We start from the raw sequence: 17,337 nt of genomic DNA, 5'->3' as shown, positions 1-17,337 counted from the left end.
AGGGCCTTTGAAGGTATTAGGATGCATATTGACATTACAGGACCTTGAGCAATTACAGGTCTTATCTTCCTGCCTGACAAACAGTCCGCTTCATTATGGGCTTTTAGCTGACACCTTACCTCAGCCTTTCCCACTGAGCCATCGCTGCTAATGCAGAAAACGAAATGCCTAAGAGGTTTGTTAAATATACAGTATCTGAATTGTTTAACTATAATTTTCTTCTTTAATGGTCCTTTTAAGGATTCCATTAGTGAGTGGATGCAGCGAATGGCAATTGAAGAAAGAGCACTGAGGGATGCAGAGGAGGAGGAATAAGTAATGCACTAACTTCTGAAGGAAAGCACGGTCCACAGAAGTTCTTTTAAGTACAGTATTTGGCAATTACTAGAAATAAAGGAGATTCTCTTTTTTTTCTCAAGGCTAATTGTGTGGAGAAATCGTCGAAGGAGATTGCATTTCTGATCATCGATAGATTTGTGTGCTCGTTCTTTTGTGTTGGCAGAAGTTTTGCGTATTTAAAGTGCATTGCAGCAAATTACACACGGGTTCGCTTCATTCAGATCGAACTGAGAAGCAGTGAATGAACAGCAGTTCTTGGCTGAGTTATTTTTAAAGTTATGGCTACAAGTGTTGAGCCACAAACCAGAATTCATAAAACTAAAATAAAAAAGCCAAATAGTTGCTGGTTTAGGATGCTCTCATGAGCATATGTGGCCAGTATCACTCAGGACCAGAAAACTTTGATTGTTCGCTCATTCAGATCAGTGATGTTTGTCTTTATTTTTCCTTTTTTTCAGTGAAAAATGAACATTTAGACCCATGGACTAATCAGCTCTAATTGCTGATGATGACTAATTGTACCTGCCATGAGATAGCTCGTGATGTTACCATAGTAACACAGCAGGAACCATCCTAGTGGGTGTATTGTTTATAAAAGGATGCTGTGTACAATATGTTACCCATTAATTAAAATGTGAAAGCATCTCAAATTTTCAATGATAACTGCACAGAGTTTATTTATTTTTTCCACATCTTTACCAACTAATCAAACCTTAACGAACCTAAGCCTAAAATAGACAGCAATAGTATTTTTTTAGCCTTAGATCAGGTCAGGATGATGTGGTCAAGCTTTGAAAAGAGCACTGAGTCAAGGATGAGTTTGCCCTGGCTGCAGAAATAACCCCAGCGGGGAGTTGTGAAGGAAAAGGATAAGAAAAGAAGGTGTAGAAAGACACTGTTTGTACATGACAAATAAGAAGCGTTATAGTGTGTGCCCTGGGAGAAGAGAGGAGCAGAAAGGGTGAAGATGTGCGCTGAAAAAAGGGCTGGGCTCTGTTTATGGAATATACGAATCAGATGATGGATGTACGACGGAAGGAGAGAAGGTTAAAATGAGGAGGAGACGAGGGAGGAGAAAAGCAGTGGGAGTAATTATGGTGATGGGAGGATTAAATGAAGGAGCAGGAAGGTCTTTCTAAACATTATGGTATTGACTAATCCATGAATAGCAGGTGGTGAAAATGTCTGACCGCTCCTTCAGCATTCATCAAAGCAAAACACCAACTCACCTGGCAGTGCGTTCAACAATCAGCTGACTGAACCTGAAATAAATTACATTTCACTTGATTTAACCAAATGTCAGCTTCGAAGGCAAAATCCACACACAATCCAAGAAATCTGTCAGGCAGTGGAATAACGAAGCAGAAATATCGGTGGCTTTGGAGACAGTGGGGAGTATGAAAACAGTTACATCAAATCACTCAATTAAAGTGGACCCTCTGTAGAGGTCATTTACTTCACCATGCTGAGGCCTAACAGCAAAAAGTCTTTAAATCTTTGAGCATGTGGAGTAAGCAGACAAATACATACGGCAATGCTGACAAGACCATCTATGCAGTGTAATCTTCAATCTGCATTAAATATGAAACCAAATGAAGAAACAAATAGATTTTTGTGGTTATGGGTTTAAAACCATAATTAATGGAACAGCCAGTTCTTTCATAATGGACATTTGTGCCACTGTTTCCTCTGGCAAATTCAAATCCATGTCTTTTCACAGCTCAACACCATCCGTGATGCCGATGCCAAGACGTGACACATTAGTGTGAGGGAGGAGGCAAACTCATAACTATGATTTCATAATGAAGAATGATGAACTAAAACAAAGACCTTTAAAAATGTGCATCCCATTTTTTTTAAACGGTGATCCTGATTCAAGGCTCGGTATGTAGTGAAAAAAATCAAACTAAATTAAAGCCGTTAAAAGGCAATAATCAAAATCTTCGACATAGCAGTGTGACTGTGTGAGAGGCGAACACTGGTGAACACTCTGGGCCATGTAGCAGCCAAAGTGCAGGAGATTTCCCCTGAGACTGGATAGACTCCAAAGCCGGAGCAAAAAGAGTATTAGTATTAGAATTAAATCTATTATTGTGCCCAGAAGTACAGTATCTGCTGAATGTGAAAATAAGCTACTGTTTATCACATTCACCTAAAAGGTGATAATGGCAGCTGTAACTGGATTTGCATATCCCTAAGCCTCACTCTGTTTGCTCCACTCCACCATAATCAGTATCTGTAGATTACTTAATCTATTATAGTGAAAACACTTAATATGATGATTTTTTTTAATCAAAAAGACCCCTCTGGTCTCCAGTATTAAGAAAATCACAACTACTTTAGCATCCGTGGAGGTTTGAAGCTCTAATATAGTGCCACGGTTGGAGCCAGCCTTGTGAAACGTTTACCCTTACTAACACACGAACCGCCAGTGGGGGCTTGCTGGTGCTAATTAAAATCTTCCTACTTTTATGTCAGATCTGATTCTTATTTTTGCATTCTGCACTGGGCATGTAAAGAATCCTCCTCGGTCGGTTGTAAGAAGTATTGCGAGAGAGTTTGTAGCGGTCTCTACGGCTCCGGCGAGTCTTCATTTCTTCTTTGCATCCTGCAATCAAAGCGACATGCAGCTTGTCTTTGAAACATATAATTTATGAAGTGAATTATGAAATACATGCAGATGTTCTCGAGTCCATTAAAAACCAGAACGCTGTGCTCAACAAGAGAAAAGCGTCTCAGTCCGTGTCTTTAGAAAAGTGTGATGAAATATTGAATCAGAGCATGTTTGAGTGATTATGATGTCAGTTCAATGGCATGTTCTGAAACCTATAAACCAATCTAATCTAAAGAGGGCTTTCTGAATCATGAAATTAGTGCAGAGTGTGGGTGAGAAAATACAGGGAAATCAGTAAACTAAAAACACGAGGCGAATGCTTAAAATACCTGGATGTGTTATAATGCCAGTCATCCATTAGTCTAAATCAATTTGTCAGCAGGATTTAGCACCAATGCTAGAGCATTATGTTTCAGTCGCCATGGAGTCCAGCTATCACCTGAGGCATTAGGAAACATAATGCTTCAACCTGTTAAGGATCAACAGCAGCCACAGCCTGAAAGGAAATAGGAAGAGGGCCCTTATACTGTTCAACATATTCCTAAATCAAAGAAGACACGCAAGAGTGCAATACTCTAAAAATGAAACTGTTCTAAAGAAACTCTGAATTCAGTTCTGGCACTATTTGGAGTGAAAGAAGTCCCCCTGGAACTAATCTGTACACATTGGTCTGTGTTATTACTAGCACAAAGACTTGTGTTGTTGATCTGGAAACAAGAGAAACCACCAACCCACCTAACCTTGCTGAAAGTTGTTAATGAAAACAGCGGAAAATGATCAATGATCACAATGAAAAAATGTGAATTAACTAATAATATGACAACCCTTTTTTATTATTTTAACAAATCAAACTCATGAAAGACAATTTTTCAATAATATTGCCTGTGACATCTCTTTTTAAGGCTCTTCTGTGACGATTTCTGAAAGATAAAATATTGCACCAAAAAAAGAAAAAGAAAGTCTGGCTCCTTGGCCTCAAGATTTTTGCATGGTACTATAGACATACAGTGGGGCAAAAAAAGTATTTAGTCAGCCACCGATTGTGCAAGTTCCCCCACTTAAAATGATGACAGAGGTCAGTAATTTGCACCAGAGGTACACTTCAACTGTGAGAGACAGAATGTGAAAAAAAATCCATGAATTCACATGGTAGGATTTGTAAAGAATTTATTCGTAAATTAGGGTGGAAAATAAGTATTTGGTCACCTCAAACAAGGAAAATCTCTGGCTCTCACAGACCTGTAACGTCTTCTGTAAGAAGCTTTTCTGTCCCCCACTCGTTACCTGTATGAATGGCACCTGTTTGAACTCATCATCTGTATAAAAGACACCTGTCCACAGCCTCAAACAGTCAGACTCCAAACTCCGCCATGGCCAAGACCAAAGAGCTTTCGAAGGACACCAGGAAAAGTATTGTAGACCTGCACCAGACTGGGAAGAGTGAATCTACAATAGGCAAGCAGCTTGGTGTGAAAAAATCAACTGTGGGAGCAATCATCAGAAAATGGAAGACATACAAGACCACTGATAATCTCCCTCGATCTGGGGCTCCACGCAAGATCTCATCCCGTGGGGTCAAAATGATCATGAGAACGGTGAGCAAAGATCCCAGAACCACACGGGGGGACCTGGTGAATGACCTGCAGAGAGCTGGGACCAAAGTAACAAAGGTCACCATCAGTAACACACTGGTACTGATGGTGTGTTCTGCAATCTGGTAGAAGGTTCCGCATCTTCCGGGCAAGGACAGAGAGACTCAAGAGGAGCTTCTATCCCCAAGCCATCCGTGCCCTAAACACACACACCCGCCCGCTCACATCATCTATAATTGACTGAGACAGGACTCTCTTCCAAACACTCTAAACCAAGGCACAATGTACATTTCAAATTCCTTTAATTTTAAATATGTTTATATTGTCTATCCTGTAAAATAGTCAGATGTCTATTCATATTAATGTACAGAATTCACCTGCTTGCTGCTACTACTGCACATTCACCCAGTGTATATACTATATGTGTATATATATAATGTTCTTCCTCTACACCCCCCCCCCCCCCCCAATTTTTGCACATGTCGAGGAGCATGTCAGGCTACATTTCACTGTGTGTTATACTTGTATAACTATGCATGTGACAAATAAAGAACCTTGAACCTTGAACTACAACGGCAGGGAATCAAATCCCGCAGTGCCAGACGTGTTCCGCTGCTGAAGCCAGTGCATGTCCAGGCCCGTCTGAAGTTTGCCAGAGAGCACATGGATGATACAGCAGAGGATTGGGAGAATGTCATGTGGTCAGATGAAACCAAAGTAGAACTTTTTGGTATAAACTCAACTCGTCGTGTTTGGAGGAAGAAGAATACTGAGTTGCATCCCAAGAACACCATACCTACTGTGAAGCATGGGGGTGGAAACATCATGCTATGGGGCTGTTTTTCTGCCAAGGGGACAGGACGACTGATCCGTGTTAAGGACAGAATGAATGGGGCCATGTATCGTGAGATTTTGAGCCAAAACCTCCTTCCATCAGTGAGAACTTTGAAGATGAAACGAGGCTGGGTCTTCCAACATGACAATGATCCAAAACACACCGCCCGGGCAACAAAGGAGTGGCTCCGTAAGAAGCATTTGAAAGTCCTGGAGTGGCCTAGCCAGTCTCCAGACCTCAACCCCATAGAAAGTCCGTGTTGCTCGGCGACAGCCCCAAAACATCACTGCTCTCGAGAAGATCTGCATGGAGGAATGGGCCAAAATACCAGCTACTGTGTGTGCAAACCTGGTAAAGACCTATAGTAAACGTTTGACCTCTGTTATTGCCAACAAAGGTTATGTTACAAAGTATTGAGTTGTATTTTTGTTATTGACCAAATACTTATTTTCCACCCTGATTTACGAATAAATTCTTTACAAATCCTACCATGTGGATTCATGGATTTTTTTTTCACATTCTGTCTCTCACAGTTGAAGTGTACCTCTGGTGCAAATTACTGACCTCTGTCATCATTTTAGGTGGGGGAACTTGCACAATCGGTGGCTGACTAAATACTTTTTTGCCCCACTTTATGTGCATAACTTCTACTCAGTGTTAAACTGGATAAAATTAGTGAGTTTGTAATTAGAACTACCACAGGTAGAAACAAATAGTGGTATTTCATTGATGTCCTGTCCCTAAACTGTGCCTATAGTGTAAAAATCATGGGGTCAAGTAGAGCACAGGCTCAGGGCTGTATGTGAAGTCCTGAATGACTGCTACACATGCTGAAGGCTGTATGCTCATAAATTTTTATCATTCATCTGTTTTTGCTTTCAGTTTGACAGATAGTCCACCAGAAGGAGATGGTCTAAAGACTAGCCTAGTCTAGCCTGTGCAGACCATAGCTTTCATTCCATATGGCACCAAGTCTATTTTCATTTTTATTTAAAATCTGAAGAACCAGAACATCACACCAGCCATTATCACTGCCTTGTAAAAAATCCAGCACACTTTCCTGCTCTGAGGTATATCATTATGCTTCTGCCGTTAACCGACTTCCATAAATGTGTTCTTTCCACTGTCATTTTGCTGGCTGCATCAGCCTGCCGTGCATTATTGCTGCAGGGACATGCAGAAATCTGCAATTATGCCTCTTAAAAACCAGTGTAGACATTATGTAAGCAAGAAAATGTGTAGTATTTTACTCACCCACATACGTAAACATGTTTGATTGTATTACTTACCATGTAATACTTTTTGTTTTTTTTTATGTTAGAGCTTGTCTCAAAACTCTGCTTATTTAAGCGTCTGCACAATATGACAAGCATTAAGGCTTTCTTTGCTTTTGTGTCTCTCAACAGGTACAGTACACACACAAAACAGCCCCAGCACTCGTGTGTGCGTGTGTGTGTTTGTGGCAGATCCCTGCTTAAAAAAAGAAACTCCTACCCATCAGTAAGCATTCAGAGATCGTAAGTACACCTTCTACCCTACCTTCAATTTTCTCTGACTTAATGTGCCAAAGCTGTATATGTATATACGGCTCCCAAGTTAATATCACACTGTGCGACTGTTGATATAGTACAAAAAGATAAAAGTAATTCAAACTAAAAGGCCTATTAGACAGAGCATGAATCTTGTGGAAAAAAAGAAGATTTCTAACTCCTTCCCTTTGAGTTTGACCCAACAAAAGCGTATAAATCCTAGTCTTACAAAAATGAATCTCTAAATCCTTTATCAATGAGCCACAGGCAAAAGCTATTGAGTTAAATTTTGCTTAAATACATCTGCGTCTTCCTCACTGAATGATTGCGCTGTAACAAGCCATTTAAAACGAGTCATGCATAATCGTTCTCAATTCTTTAGCCTCTAACCTTCTCAGTCTCTGTGTCTTTCTTCAGAAACATAACCTATATATATTCTGTCAGGAGGTTGCGAACCCTGTCTTGGCGGGACTCCTGTGTTGCTATGATATTGCAGTAATGCTGTGCTCGCACGTACAGAGGCGTTTTGTGTGTGTGTCTGTGTGTCCTCTGCAGCTTTTGCTCACATCTGCAATTCTGCATTGATTCCATGCCAGTGAGCAGAGAGCTGATGCAGAGTGGGAAGGGGGGGTGTCTGTGTTATAGCCAGGTACATCAGCTAGCGGCTATTGCCATGGTCGAATGTGCTTGAGGGAGTTTAATAATGCTGCAGTGTGAAAAGTCTGCAGGCAATACAGTAATGAAATTTGCTGCAGTCATAAGACATTGTGTTGAAATGTACTGTATATGTTACATACACATGTCACAAAATTTATTTATTTTTCATCGTTTATCACTTTGAGACTGAAATATCTCAGACTAGGATTTTTAGGCATTACAGAATAGTGTAACAAACATGATTATTTTTCATAAAGGAAACACTCACCCCCAGTTGGACATTTTCCCTAATTAGCATATGAAATATTCAAAACATGTTGTTTATCCTCAGAGCGCTTTAGGATATAAAAAAACAACAACTCATAGGCCACTTATTGTCTTCGAAAGGTGGCCTTTTATGCTTGTCAGACCTCCTCTGTGCCGAAACCCTGCCGTGTATTTTATCACCTCTTTTTGTTACGGGTTGGTGGTCAGAGACAACTTAAACGAAAAAAGTTTGCAGAGTGTCTCACGAATCAGCTGATAGTGGTCCGCGTGAGTCTGTGAGAGATGTTAGGGATGTAAACTTGCAACCCCCCTCCAAATCGAGCATTTTCATTCCAAATGCAACGTGACGGATTTATGTGTAAAATGTCGTTTCGACCCCGCTACAGAATTTCATCTTTGTTCCTGTGTGTCCTGCCAGTTTTCATCCAGTCTCGGTGTACAATGCAGAGCTTTGCTAAGCCAATAACTGCGAGTCTGCAGCCATGTTTGCAGCTCAGTGAGGCTGCACTTACGCACAGTGGTGCTTTCACAATGCTAATGTCACCATGCTAACTTGCTCATAATGATGATGCTGAAATGGCGGGTATAAATCATGGTGTTCAGCAGCCCATTTAGCATGTCAGCCAGCTAACGTTGCAAGCAAAAGCACTTAACATAAGGGTCATGGCAATTTGGTTTATAAAACGTATTAGACAAATTTAAAATTTAAGCTAGTGATGCCGTTAGCTGATCATCCAATGTACTGTAATGACATCTATTAAATGGGAAGCACAAAAATTAAACCTATCTCATGGTTGTGGTCAGGTATTAGTCTGCACCAAACTACTAGACTGAACAGCACACAGACTGACCAATCGACATGCTGCTAGCGTGACCAAAAAGTTTCATTTCATCAAATCTGTAAACACATTTGACACTTTTGTTCAGTTTGACAGCTGCATGTAGTTGTACCCCACAAATAAAGTGGTGCTCCTGAATGGTGTTACTCCCAGCAAAGAGAGGCCAGTGTCCTTTTCCACTTCACAGAGATTTGAACAAACTGTGATGAGTGGAGAAGGCCACAGTGGACCTGACTTGCCAGGGACAGAAAACATAAAATCATCCTCTGTGAGGGTGGATACAAACTACAACTCAACCATATGGAAGGTATAACTATCAAAGGCAGGAGGGAAAGGAGTCTGTTTTTCTGCATCCGTGCATTATATACATGGTGATGTTTTTCCCTAGGAGACTCCAGTGTAAGCTTTTAAGATAGGGCAAGGGCATTCGAAACCATATAGTGGAAAAAAAACTAGTTCAGACTGACAGATCAGATAGCGATTAAGTCTGAGATGCAGTTAAGCCACAGTCACATCACCAGAAATGCTTCATAGACACTTAATATAGCAGTGTAGCTTAGCTGGATTTTATTGGACTCTCTCCTCACACTTTCTGCATCAAATTTCTCCTTACATGATTTTTAGGCCGATACTGATTGTGGGATAAATGAAGGATTTATCTCCAAACCCTCCTGAAATATAGTGACAGTAGAAGGTAATAGGCACTAAATAGGACACCACAGAGACATCAAACCATTTGAACCATCCAGAGGCAGGTTAGAGACCTGTGCTTGTAGCCTGTATCAAATCTTTTCCAAAGGTTTTCATCAAAGACAGATGTACTTTAATACAGTGAAGCTGCCGTTTGAATCCTAGTTTCAAACACCAGTCCGCTTCGGTTAAGAGGTCTCTTTTACTCTTTTGGTACATTGCTACTGACACGGGAGCTGGCCCAATTCAATGGCTGTATTGATAAAATTGATTAAATGACAGTCTGCCATGTGAGCTTACTGCAGGGTTCTCTCTATCTGACAACCCATGCACTGCTCAAGGACCCCGCTCAAATTTCTCTCCAGTGTCTTTGTTCACATGTCATCAGGGGGCAACATTAGCAGGTAAACTCATCAAAGGCCAGACTGGATTTCCTAGGGGTGCAGCACTTACCAGTTGAAAACCAGCACACAGATCTTCAGCCTATTCTGTTTTTGATGCTGTGACCCTAAAGTCACTCCATCTCTGCCCTCTCTCCTGCGTCTCCCACACTCGACTTCTCCATCATTTCTGGCTACAACTCTCTCTTTCTTCTTTCGTTTGTGTATACTCTGGATTCAACTTGTTTTCGCAGTTGAATGCTCTAAGATGTTGAGCTCAGAGCAGCCATCAAACACTGCAAATTTCCTTATGTCTGGTCCCTCGAGCTGGGAGGCTCTGAGAGTCCTCAGATGTCTCTTCTCCTTCTGTTTAGACAAACAGATGCCAACATCTTTGGGAAGCTAACAAGGCTAGGCTTGTGCTAACATGTTGATAGAAAAAGAAAAGAACTGCGGTAAAGCAGAGACTGCTGCTTCTAATTGAAGCTCAAATTCAAATTCAAATTCAAATTTTATTTGTCACGTACACAGTCATACGCAGTACGATATGTAGTGAAATGCTTGGACAACTGCTCGTGACCTAAAGAAAACAAAAAAAGGAAAGGCTATGAATAAGATAGGAAATAAATATGAAAAATTAAAAAGGGTAAATTTAACTAGGAAGGAATAAAATATAAATTAAGGTTAAAAATGAAATAACTGTACAACACAAATTAGAAGCTAAACTATTGTAATCGGCCAATCACAGGCAGACTGTCTTTTCTTTTTGCAAAGTTCACTATTTAAACCAAGTTTTATCTCTTCTAAATAATAGCGGAACTTTTAGAAGCAGGGTGTACTTCTTAGTCTCTGTGTGTGTGTGTGTGTGTGTGTGTGTGTGTGTGTGTGTGTGTGTGTGTCCTACACGTGTACACGGCTAGGCGTGATCATCTCTATGCTCGTCTACATGGTCCTCATGTTCTGTCACAACACTATCTGACAATGAGCAGCTCTGACACAGCGCTCCAATTAATCACGGAGAAGGACCACTAATGAAGTCATTATGTATTCTGAGAGTTTCATCTTGACATCTACTTTTCCCAGTGAAGAAACGACTGCTGCAGAATTACACATTAAAAAGCTTAAAGGCACGGCGATAATGGATTAGGAAAAATGGAGTTTGACAAGTGAAATGTAACTGAACAGAACAAAACAGGGTATGATTTAGTCCGTCTCTGAAAGTGTTTATGTGGGCTATCTCCTTTTTTTCTACCGGTGCTGTTATTTTGTTTTCTTGTCTCCAGATTTTTCTAATGCCTTTATAAATATTTTAATGAGTCCAGGAACACAGACCTGATGCCCCTCTGATCTCAGAAAGGGACATCACATTCATCGTAAAAAATCTATTCATCAGTACAGTTACAATCAAAGAATACAGTCTGCCCAGGGTGTGAGTAAGACTTGGTTTAGCGCTGTATGTGTTGTAAAATAATAACATCCTTAAAAACAGAGAATAGCAAGAGCATTCAGAGAGCGCAACTCCCCCTGAAGGGCGAGGACTAAATTGAAACTTTGATGTTTTATGACATTTTTATTACAACATGCTGACGTCAGACTGTTTTTTTGGAACTCCCCAATAGTGACGTCTGCATTGTTATCATAGATCATTTATGCTGATGTTAGCATTGTTAATAAGGAAATCTAGTGTGGTATATTGTTCTTTTTGTGTCATTGTTAAATTACATCTTGATGTATCTGTAGCTCAAACAATAAAAATGTCCCCCAATAACTAATATATTGCTATAACGTTTAGAGATGATCCAATGGAAACTAATTTTTCGAATTCGTGTGACCCTGATCTTTGACCTTTGACCTTGAAGAATTACATTATACACTGATGTTTTTTATTATCTTAAATGTATGATTGGAGCAGTATGAGGATTTTATAAGCTGTAAACACTTGAAATCTTAAGAAATATTCATTGAGTGAGAAAACTTGATGACATCACTATGGCTACGTTCACACTGCAGGTCTTGATGCTCAATTCCGATTTTTTTGATCAAATCCGATTTTTTTGTCTGCCTGTTCACACTACAAACTAGTCTGCTTGCACCAGCAATGGAACACTTCAAGAGACCTATTTGTAAAAATGCGGCGTCCTCAACAGAAGCCACATGAAAATCTTCTTTATGAGATCATCCGTAAATGGCAGCGATCAGCAAACTCATTCTCAACAGGTCCTGAATGCAGCCGTGCATTTCAAATCACCATAAAATGTGACACTTCAATGGCATGCCCCTGACTAAATTGAAATATAAATAAATATTATATGTATATGAACAGTGAGGGAGAAAAATGATTGTTAAAAAAGAATCCCAGCAAGATCTGAATCTGAAAACAAAGAAGCGAAACATGAGCAACAGAGATGCATTTACACAGACACGCGTGCACCCGGCCAATCAAAAACAGCGAGTGACAAAATGTGAAAGGTAATTCTAAAGAGATGAGTAACAGCCTTCACATTGTACCATCGGCTTGTTAATGGATGCAGTGAAAACAGTAAATAAATCTGATTTTTTTTTCAGCTTTGTACAAATCCTAAATCAGTGCAATAAATGGTATTCTTCTTTTGTTGATGTCCTGCGTGCGAACAGTGTGTGTGTGTGTGTGTGTGTGTGTGTGAGAGAGAGAGAGAGAGAGAGTGAGTGAGAGAGAGAGAGAGAGAGGCGCTGTTAAAGACCAGCATTTGTAAGAGGATGATGAGGTAGTCTCAGCGGGTTGTACAGTGTATCATCTTACTTATAACATCTCTTTATACCTCATCCTTGAGGCTTACAGCTGCTGCACTGTGAGGATGATACTATGGGTCCCTGATCCTCAGCTTCCACAGTGATCCCTGTCCTATGGAGTATTTAATTACAACCTACTGAGTTACAGTCAGACTGCTGAATACACGCATTCATTTTTGCACTTCAGGGTTACTGTTTTTGGACAATTATTTGAACTAACTTTTTTTTAAAAGTGCTAAAACTACCGCATGTTGGCTTGTTATATACTACCATATACTGGTCAGATTTACTACTGAAATAGCAGTAGTGTGCTATCTCCGTGAGCTTTTTAGGGCCCTTGCAGGGAGGAAATTCTCACTTTCTGACACACCTTCAAAGGGCTATTTGTCAGCTAAGGCCCGGTTTCAGGTCAGTGATGGAGGCTGGGGACTGCAATATGCCATGGAGTATCCTCACACAGACAGAAGTACAAATGTGTGTCTATCTAATAACAGAAATGAGAGTAAAAGAAATGAAGCAATTTCCAGTTTGAGTGCAATATCCTGAGAATAGCAGCGCAATATCCGCAAATACCCAACAGCATAAAGGTGTTTAAAGCTGTACACACTACTTTTCATGCAAGGCAGAGAATGTGAGTTTGTGCTTGCATATATCGTATCTCCATGCTTAAAGACTTTTTGTCGGGGACTCATTATTTGACTACCCTGCGCACCTCCTCCTTACAGACACAAAGACACACACAAATGGTGCACATGTGCACTGTGAAGGCTTTCTGAAGCATGAAATAAGCTTTCCTACGGGAACAATGAAGAAGAGAGTGGTTTGTGTCCCTTGCTATTTCTTAATTAAGTACGCACAGCTCTTATCTTAAAATCGTAAATGTCACCTTCGGGCTCCTGGCTACCTCTCTGGTCCTCTCTTTTTCTCACGGCTTTTTAGTAAAAATGCTCAAATGTAGTCAGTGTAATGAAGCGGGTGGCCATGCTCCTAATAAAAAGGAGTACAGCGAATAAAGGGTTGTGTTGCCACAGCAGCGGGTCATTCATTATTTTGAAATCCCAAAGATAAACATTACCACTGCAAATTTTAATGAAGCATAATCCTCTCATCAGCAAATAAGTTGTAAAGTGAACGCAAAACACAATGAATGCATTTGCGAGGTTCAAAATAAGGACCTTTACCGGATATAATAATTTTGTCATTCAAACCTCATCCAGCAATCAGGCTCGGTGGCATCTGAGCGCTCATTTTGTTGATGTTCACAGAAAAATTCATCCCATGCTTCCTGAAGTGCCTCCTACAAGTTAGATTGCATTGTGTGCACTCATTATGTCCTGTACAATCAAAGTGTTCTCACAAAAGCTCACAAGGGTTGAAATCCTATTACTGTGCTGGTCACTCCATTCAGACAAAATACCTGCTGATGGTTTCTTCTCTAAAAATTTCTGCATAGTTTGGAGCTTCGTTTTGGGTCATTTATTTGTTAAGGGAGAAAATTGCCTCCAATCAAGCAGCATCCACAGGGTGCGGCATGATGTGGCAAACACAGTGAAGATCCTTTCTATTCTGTTTGAGGAAGTCATCTCATTCCCCTTCACTGTGTTTGACAGATGATGTCCAGCCCTCCTCGCGTTCACGTTTTCTTCTTCTCCAGCATCGCACAAGTTTCCTACTTTCTAACGCAAACCCCTTGAACTTGGCTCCATCTGTTCATAACAGGTGTTTCATACCTTCTCCTGTCCTGTGTCTGTGTTCTTTTGCCCATCTTAATCTTTTCCCTTTAGTGCCAGATGTGGCTTTTTCTTTCCACTTCTGCCGTGAAGCCAGGATAGTTGAGTTTCCACTTTACTGTCGATGTTGAGACTGGGGTTTTGTAGATACTGTTTAATGAAGCTGCCAGCTTAGAACCTGTGAGGTGTCTGTTTCTCACACTATGGGCTCTGTTGGACTCATTTTCTTGGCCTCTGTCTTCTCTTTCTATTCTGGGCAGCGCCGCTCTGTGAACGGAGTAGTACACACTGTTGTTTCCCACATGGAATAGCTTTCATTTCTTGAAACAAGAATACCATTTTGAGACTACAAGCGAACCCACAGAGGCTCGTGCTCCAGACACTCAACTAGTCATATTTCTTGCATCTTTAATCAGCAATACAGCTTTCAGCTGCGCTAACACAATTGGAAAAAAGACTTTTCTAATGATCAGTCTGCCTTTTAATATAATAAACTTGCACTTTGGTATGGTTATGTCGATTCCTCTGGAACCATGAAGGATTTCTGATTAATGATTCCATTAAGCAGAAATCGTCATCTGCAACATTCCTGACCAATTAAATGTTATTTCAATTAAAAACAAACGTGTTTTGTTTTTCAAAAGGCAAGCGTGCTGCAAGGCAAAAAGAATCCTCTGCACTGAATCAAGCGTCAAAACACAGAAGAGTTTATTTTCCAAGATAGGTAAATAGACTCTCAAATCTCCCCTCCCTTCCCTCTCCTTCTCCTGTCTTCATATCACACTCAAGGATGTGTGTGTGCGTGTGTGTGTGCATGTGCGTGATGTGCTCTGGACTGTGATGAACCAAGAGGAGGTAGTTTGACGATAAGAAACATATCGGTGCTCGGCACCTGTCTGCCTGCCTACCAACTGACTGACTGACTGACTGACTGACTGACTACACAAGCCAATTGCACGTGAAGTCTCTCTCTCTCTGTCACTAACAAAAGTAAAGAGGGAAAAAAAAGGTTGTTTGTTTGGTCACATAAAAATCTAACCAAACAAACCTTAAGATGAAACAGAATTTTCATTATTGTGTCAATCCAATTTCAACTTTCAGTATGATCAGAAAAGTCACAGCTTTGAAGACGAAGCAGCTTCGAGGCTCAAACACAGACTATTTTGTCTCACCCGTAAAAAAGCCTCAGTGCATTTGTCACTGTGTAACAAAAAGCTGCACTAATGCTCCTGACAGATTAGCTACTGCCAGTGCAGCTACGCACATTTCAGCTTGTTTTACTTGTTTTAATAGGCGTTCCGGCTCTGATCATATATCCCCAATACAAACAGTTTACTTTACGCACTGTAAAAGAGAAAAAAATGATACACTCTGTATATCTTTTGTCTTTCCAGCTCTGGTTTGTGCTTGGCTCGGCTTATGACTGCAACAGGGCAGCGGAAAGAGTCATAAAGCACAACCGTTAATTATTTTAATGCCATCAGACGTTCATTTGTCGGGGGCTTATAGTAAACCTAAGCATACACACGCACAAAAATATGCCTGTCTCCAGTGCATCAACCATCGTATCTAATTAACGTCTGACTGCGTTCTATTCATTACTTCCTACGTTTCTGTCCTCCCCAACCCCTCGCGCGCTCGTAAACAAACACTGCATTGCACAAACCTCTCAGCGCCCCTGTCATAACACCACCACTTTGCAATCAACTTTGCTTTCTCAAACTTCACACACATGGCTGAGCACAGGCTATCACACTGGCGTGGAGGAGAGAGGAGGAAACGAGCTGTGACAATTAGCTGAGACAGTGCCGGGGCCTCAAGGAGAGAGGCAGCGTGCACCTCTTAGACACTTCAGGGAAAGTCCACCACTGACGGGAGGTGTGAAATTTACCATAAAATGTTGGAGGAGTCTTTAGTGCTATCTCTTCCCATTCTTGGCGCTGGATTAGAAATAAAGTTATGTGCTTTAGTGACAAAGGCATGAAAAATTAAGGACACTTCCAAAGAACAGCTAGAATTATTACAATGTGACAAGCTTTCACAAAAAAATGACTTCTTCTGTTTATCTATGGTATAAATCCTCTCATCTTTCTCCTATTCTTGCCTTTACCACAAAGACACAAATGTTCCCAAATGTACTGTAGGAGCAGTCATTATGCAATAGAGATTGATCCTTTCAAACGCTCCTGCAAAAGACCACCCGGAGTATTACCTGCGATCTTGTTGATTATCTCCACATTCCCATCGACTGGCATGTGTCTCCTCCCCCCAACCCAATACTCATGCTGCACTTATCACTCTGTGGTTCCTGATACAGAGCTACGGTATTGATCGCACCCCATTAACAAGGATGAAAGTGCACAGTTGCAGTCTGATTCATCACAAATCACGGTGCAGCCATCACTCAGTGGGCCACCTACACTCACAACTGAAATAAACATCCCTCCGCAGGTAGCCTTCCAACGTGCTACCTTCTATAAAACGATTCCACCAAGTCCACCTCATAAAAGACCAGAAGAGCTGAAGTGCGTGTGTGGCTATACACAATTTATATGAGTCAAAAGGCAACAATGGGAGACGCTATCCCCCCAAAACTATCTGATACACTCTCTCCATTTAATTGTTCTGGCTGAATGCCTCCAGAATCGATATCAATGTGAAACTGGACTTGCTACTTTGTCATCTTTGCAGACAATAAATGGACAAAAGTTGGCAAAATGGTCAATATATCATGAGTCTGTCAGAATAACGTCATAAAGATTGAAAGCAGCATTTGGGCAGTGAGAAAAATAGTTTGAGCACACTTATTTATTCTTGAAAGATATCAAGGAACCATTTTTTTTCTTCAAATATTGAACACCCTGACTGATGCGAGCGAGCGAATTACACACGACAATGACAGCCGCAACAAGAACTGCATGCAGTCAGCGGTTCTGCTTCAATGCAATAGTCAAGCTCTTTTAGACGCACGCACCACAGCAGGCTGCGTATTCCTCTCTCCTCTCCTTTGCCCAGGGTGCATTAAATGGATTAAAGCACTAAGAGCAGCCAAGCATATATTCATTTCCTCCACACTGAGGATGAGAGCAGCAGACA

General features: G+C 40.8%; 1 protein-coding gene across 3 annotated transcripts in view; it reads left to right on the top strand.

The window, feature by feature from the left end:
* The window catches only part of frmpd3 (FERM and PDZ domain containing 3), a 96,917-nt gene that overhangs the window by 44,184 nt on the left and 35,396 nt on the right, over window positions 1-17,337 (top strand). For all 3 annotated transcript variants that reach the window (XM_086311351.1, XM_086311370.1, XM_086311343.1), the window contains one exon: window positions 6,787-6,897. The gene's annotated coding sequence lies outside the window, so the exon portion shown is untranslated. The remainder of the gene's footprint in view (window positions 1-6,786; window positions 6,898-17,337) is intronic.

The sequence above is a fragment of the Aulonocara sp. 'chitande type north' Nkhata Bay genome, linkage group LG2 (genome assembly GCF_057382095.1).
Source record: "Aulonocara sp. 'chitande type north' Nkhata Bay isolate Kocher_YH1m ecotype deep benthic linkage group LG2, A_spYH_male_GT1.1, whole genome shotgun sequence".
Taxonomy (NCBI): Eukaryota; Metazoa; Chordata; class Actinopteri; order Cichliformes; family Cichlidae; genus Aulonocara; species Aulonocara sp. 'chitande type north' Nkhata Bay.
The sequence above is the reverse complement of the archived record's forward strand: the minus strand, read 5'-3'. Positions and strand labels throughout refer to the sequence as shown.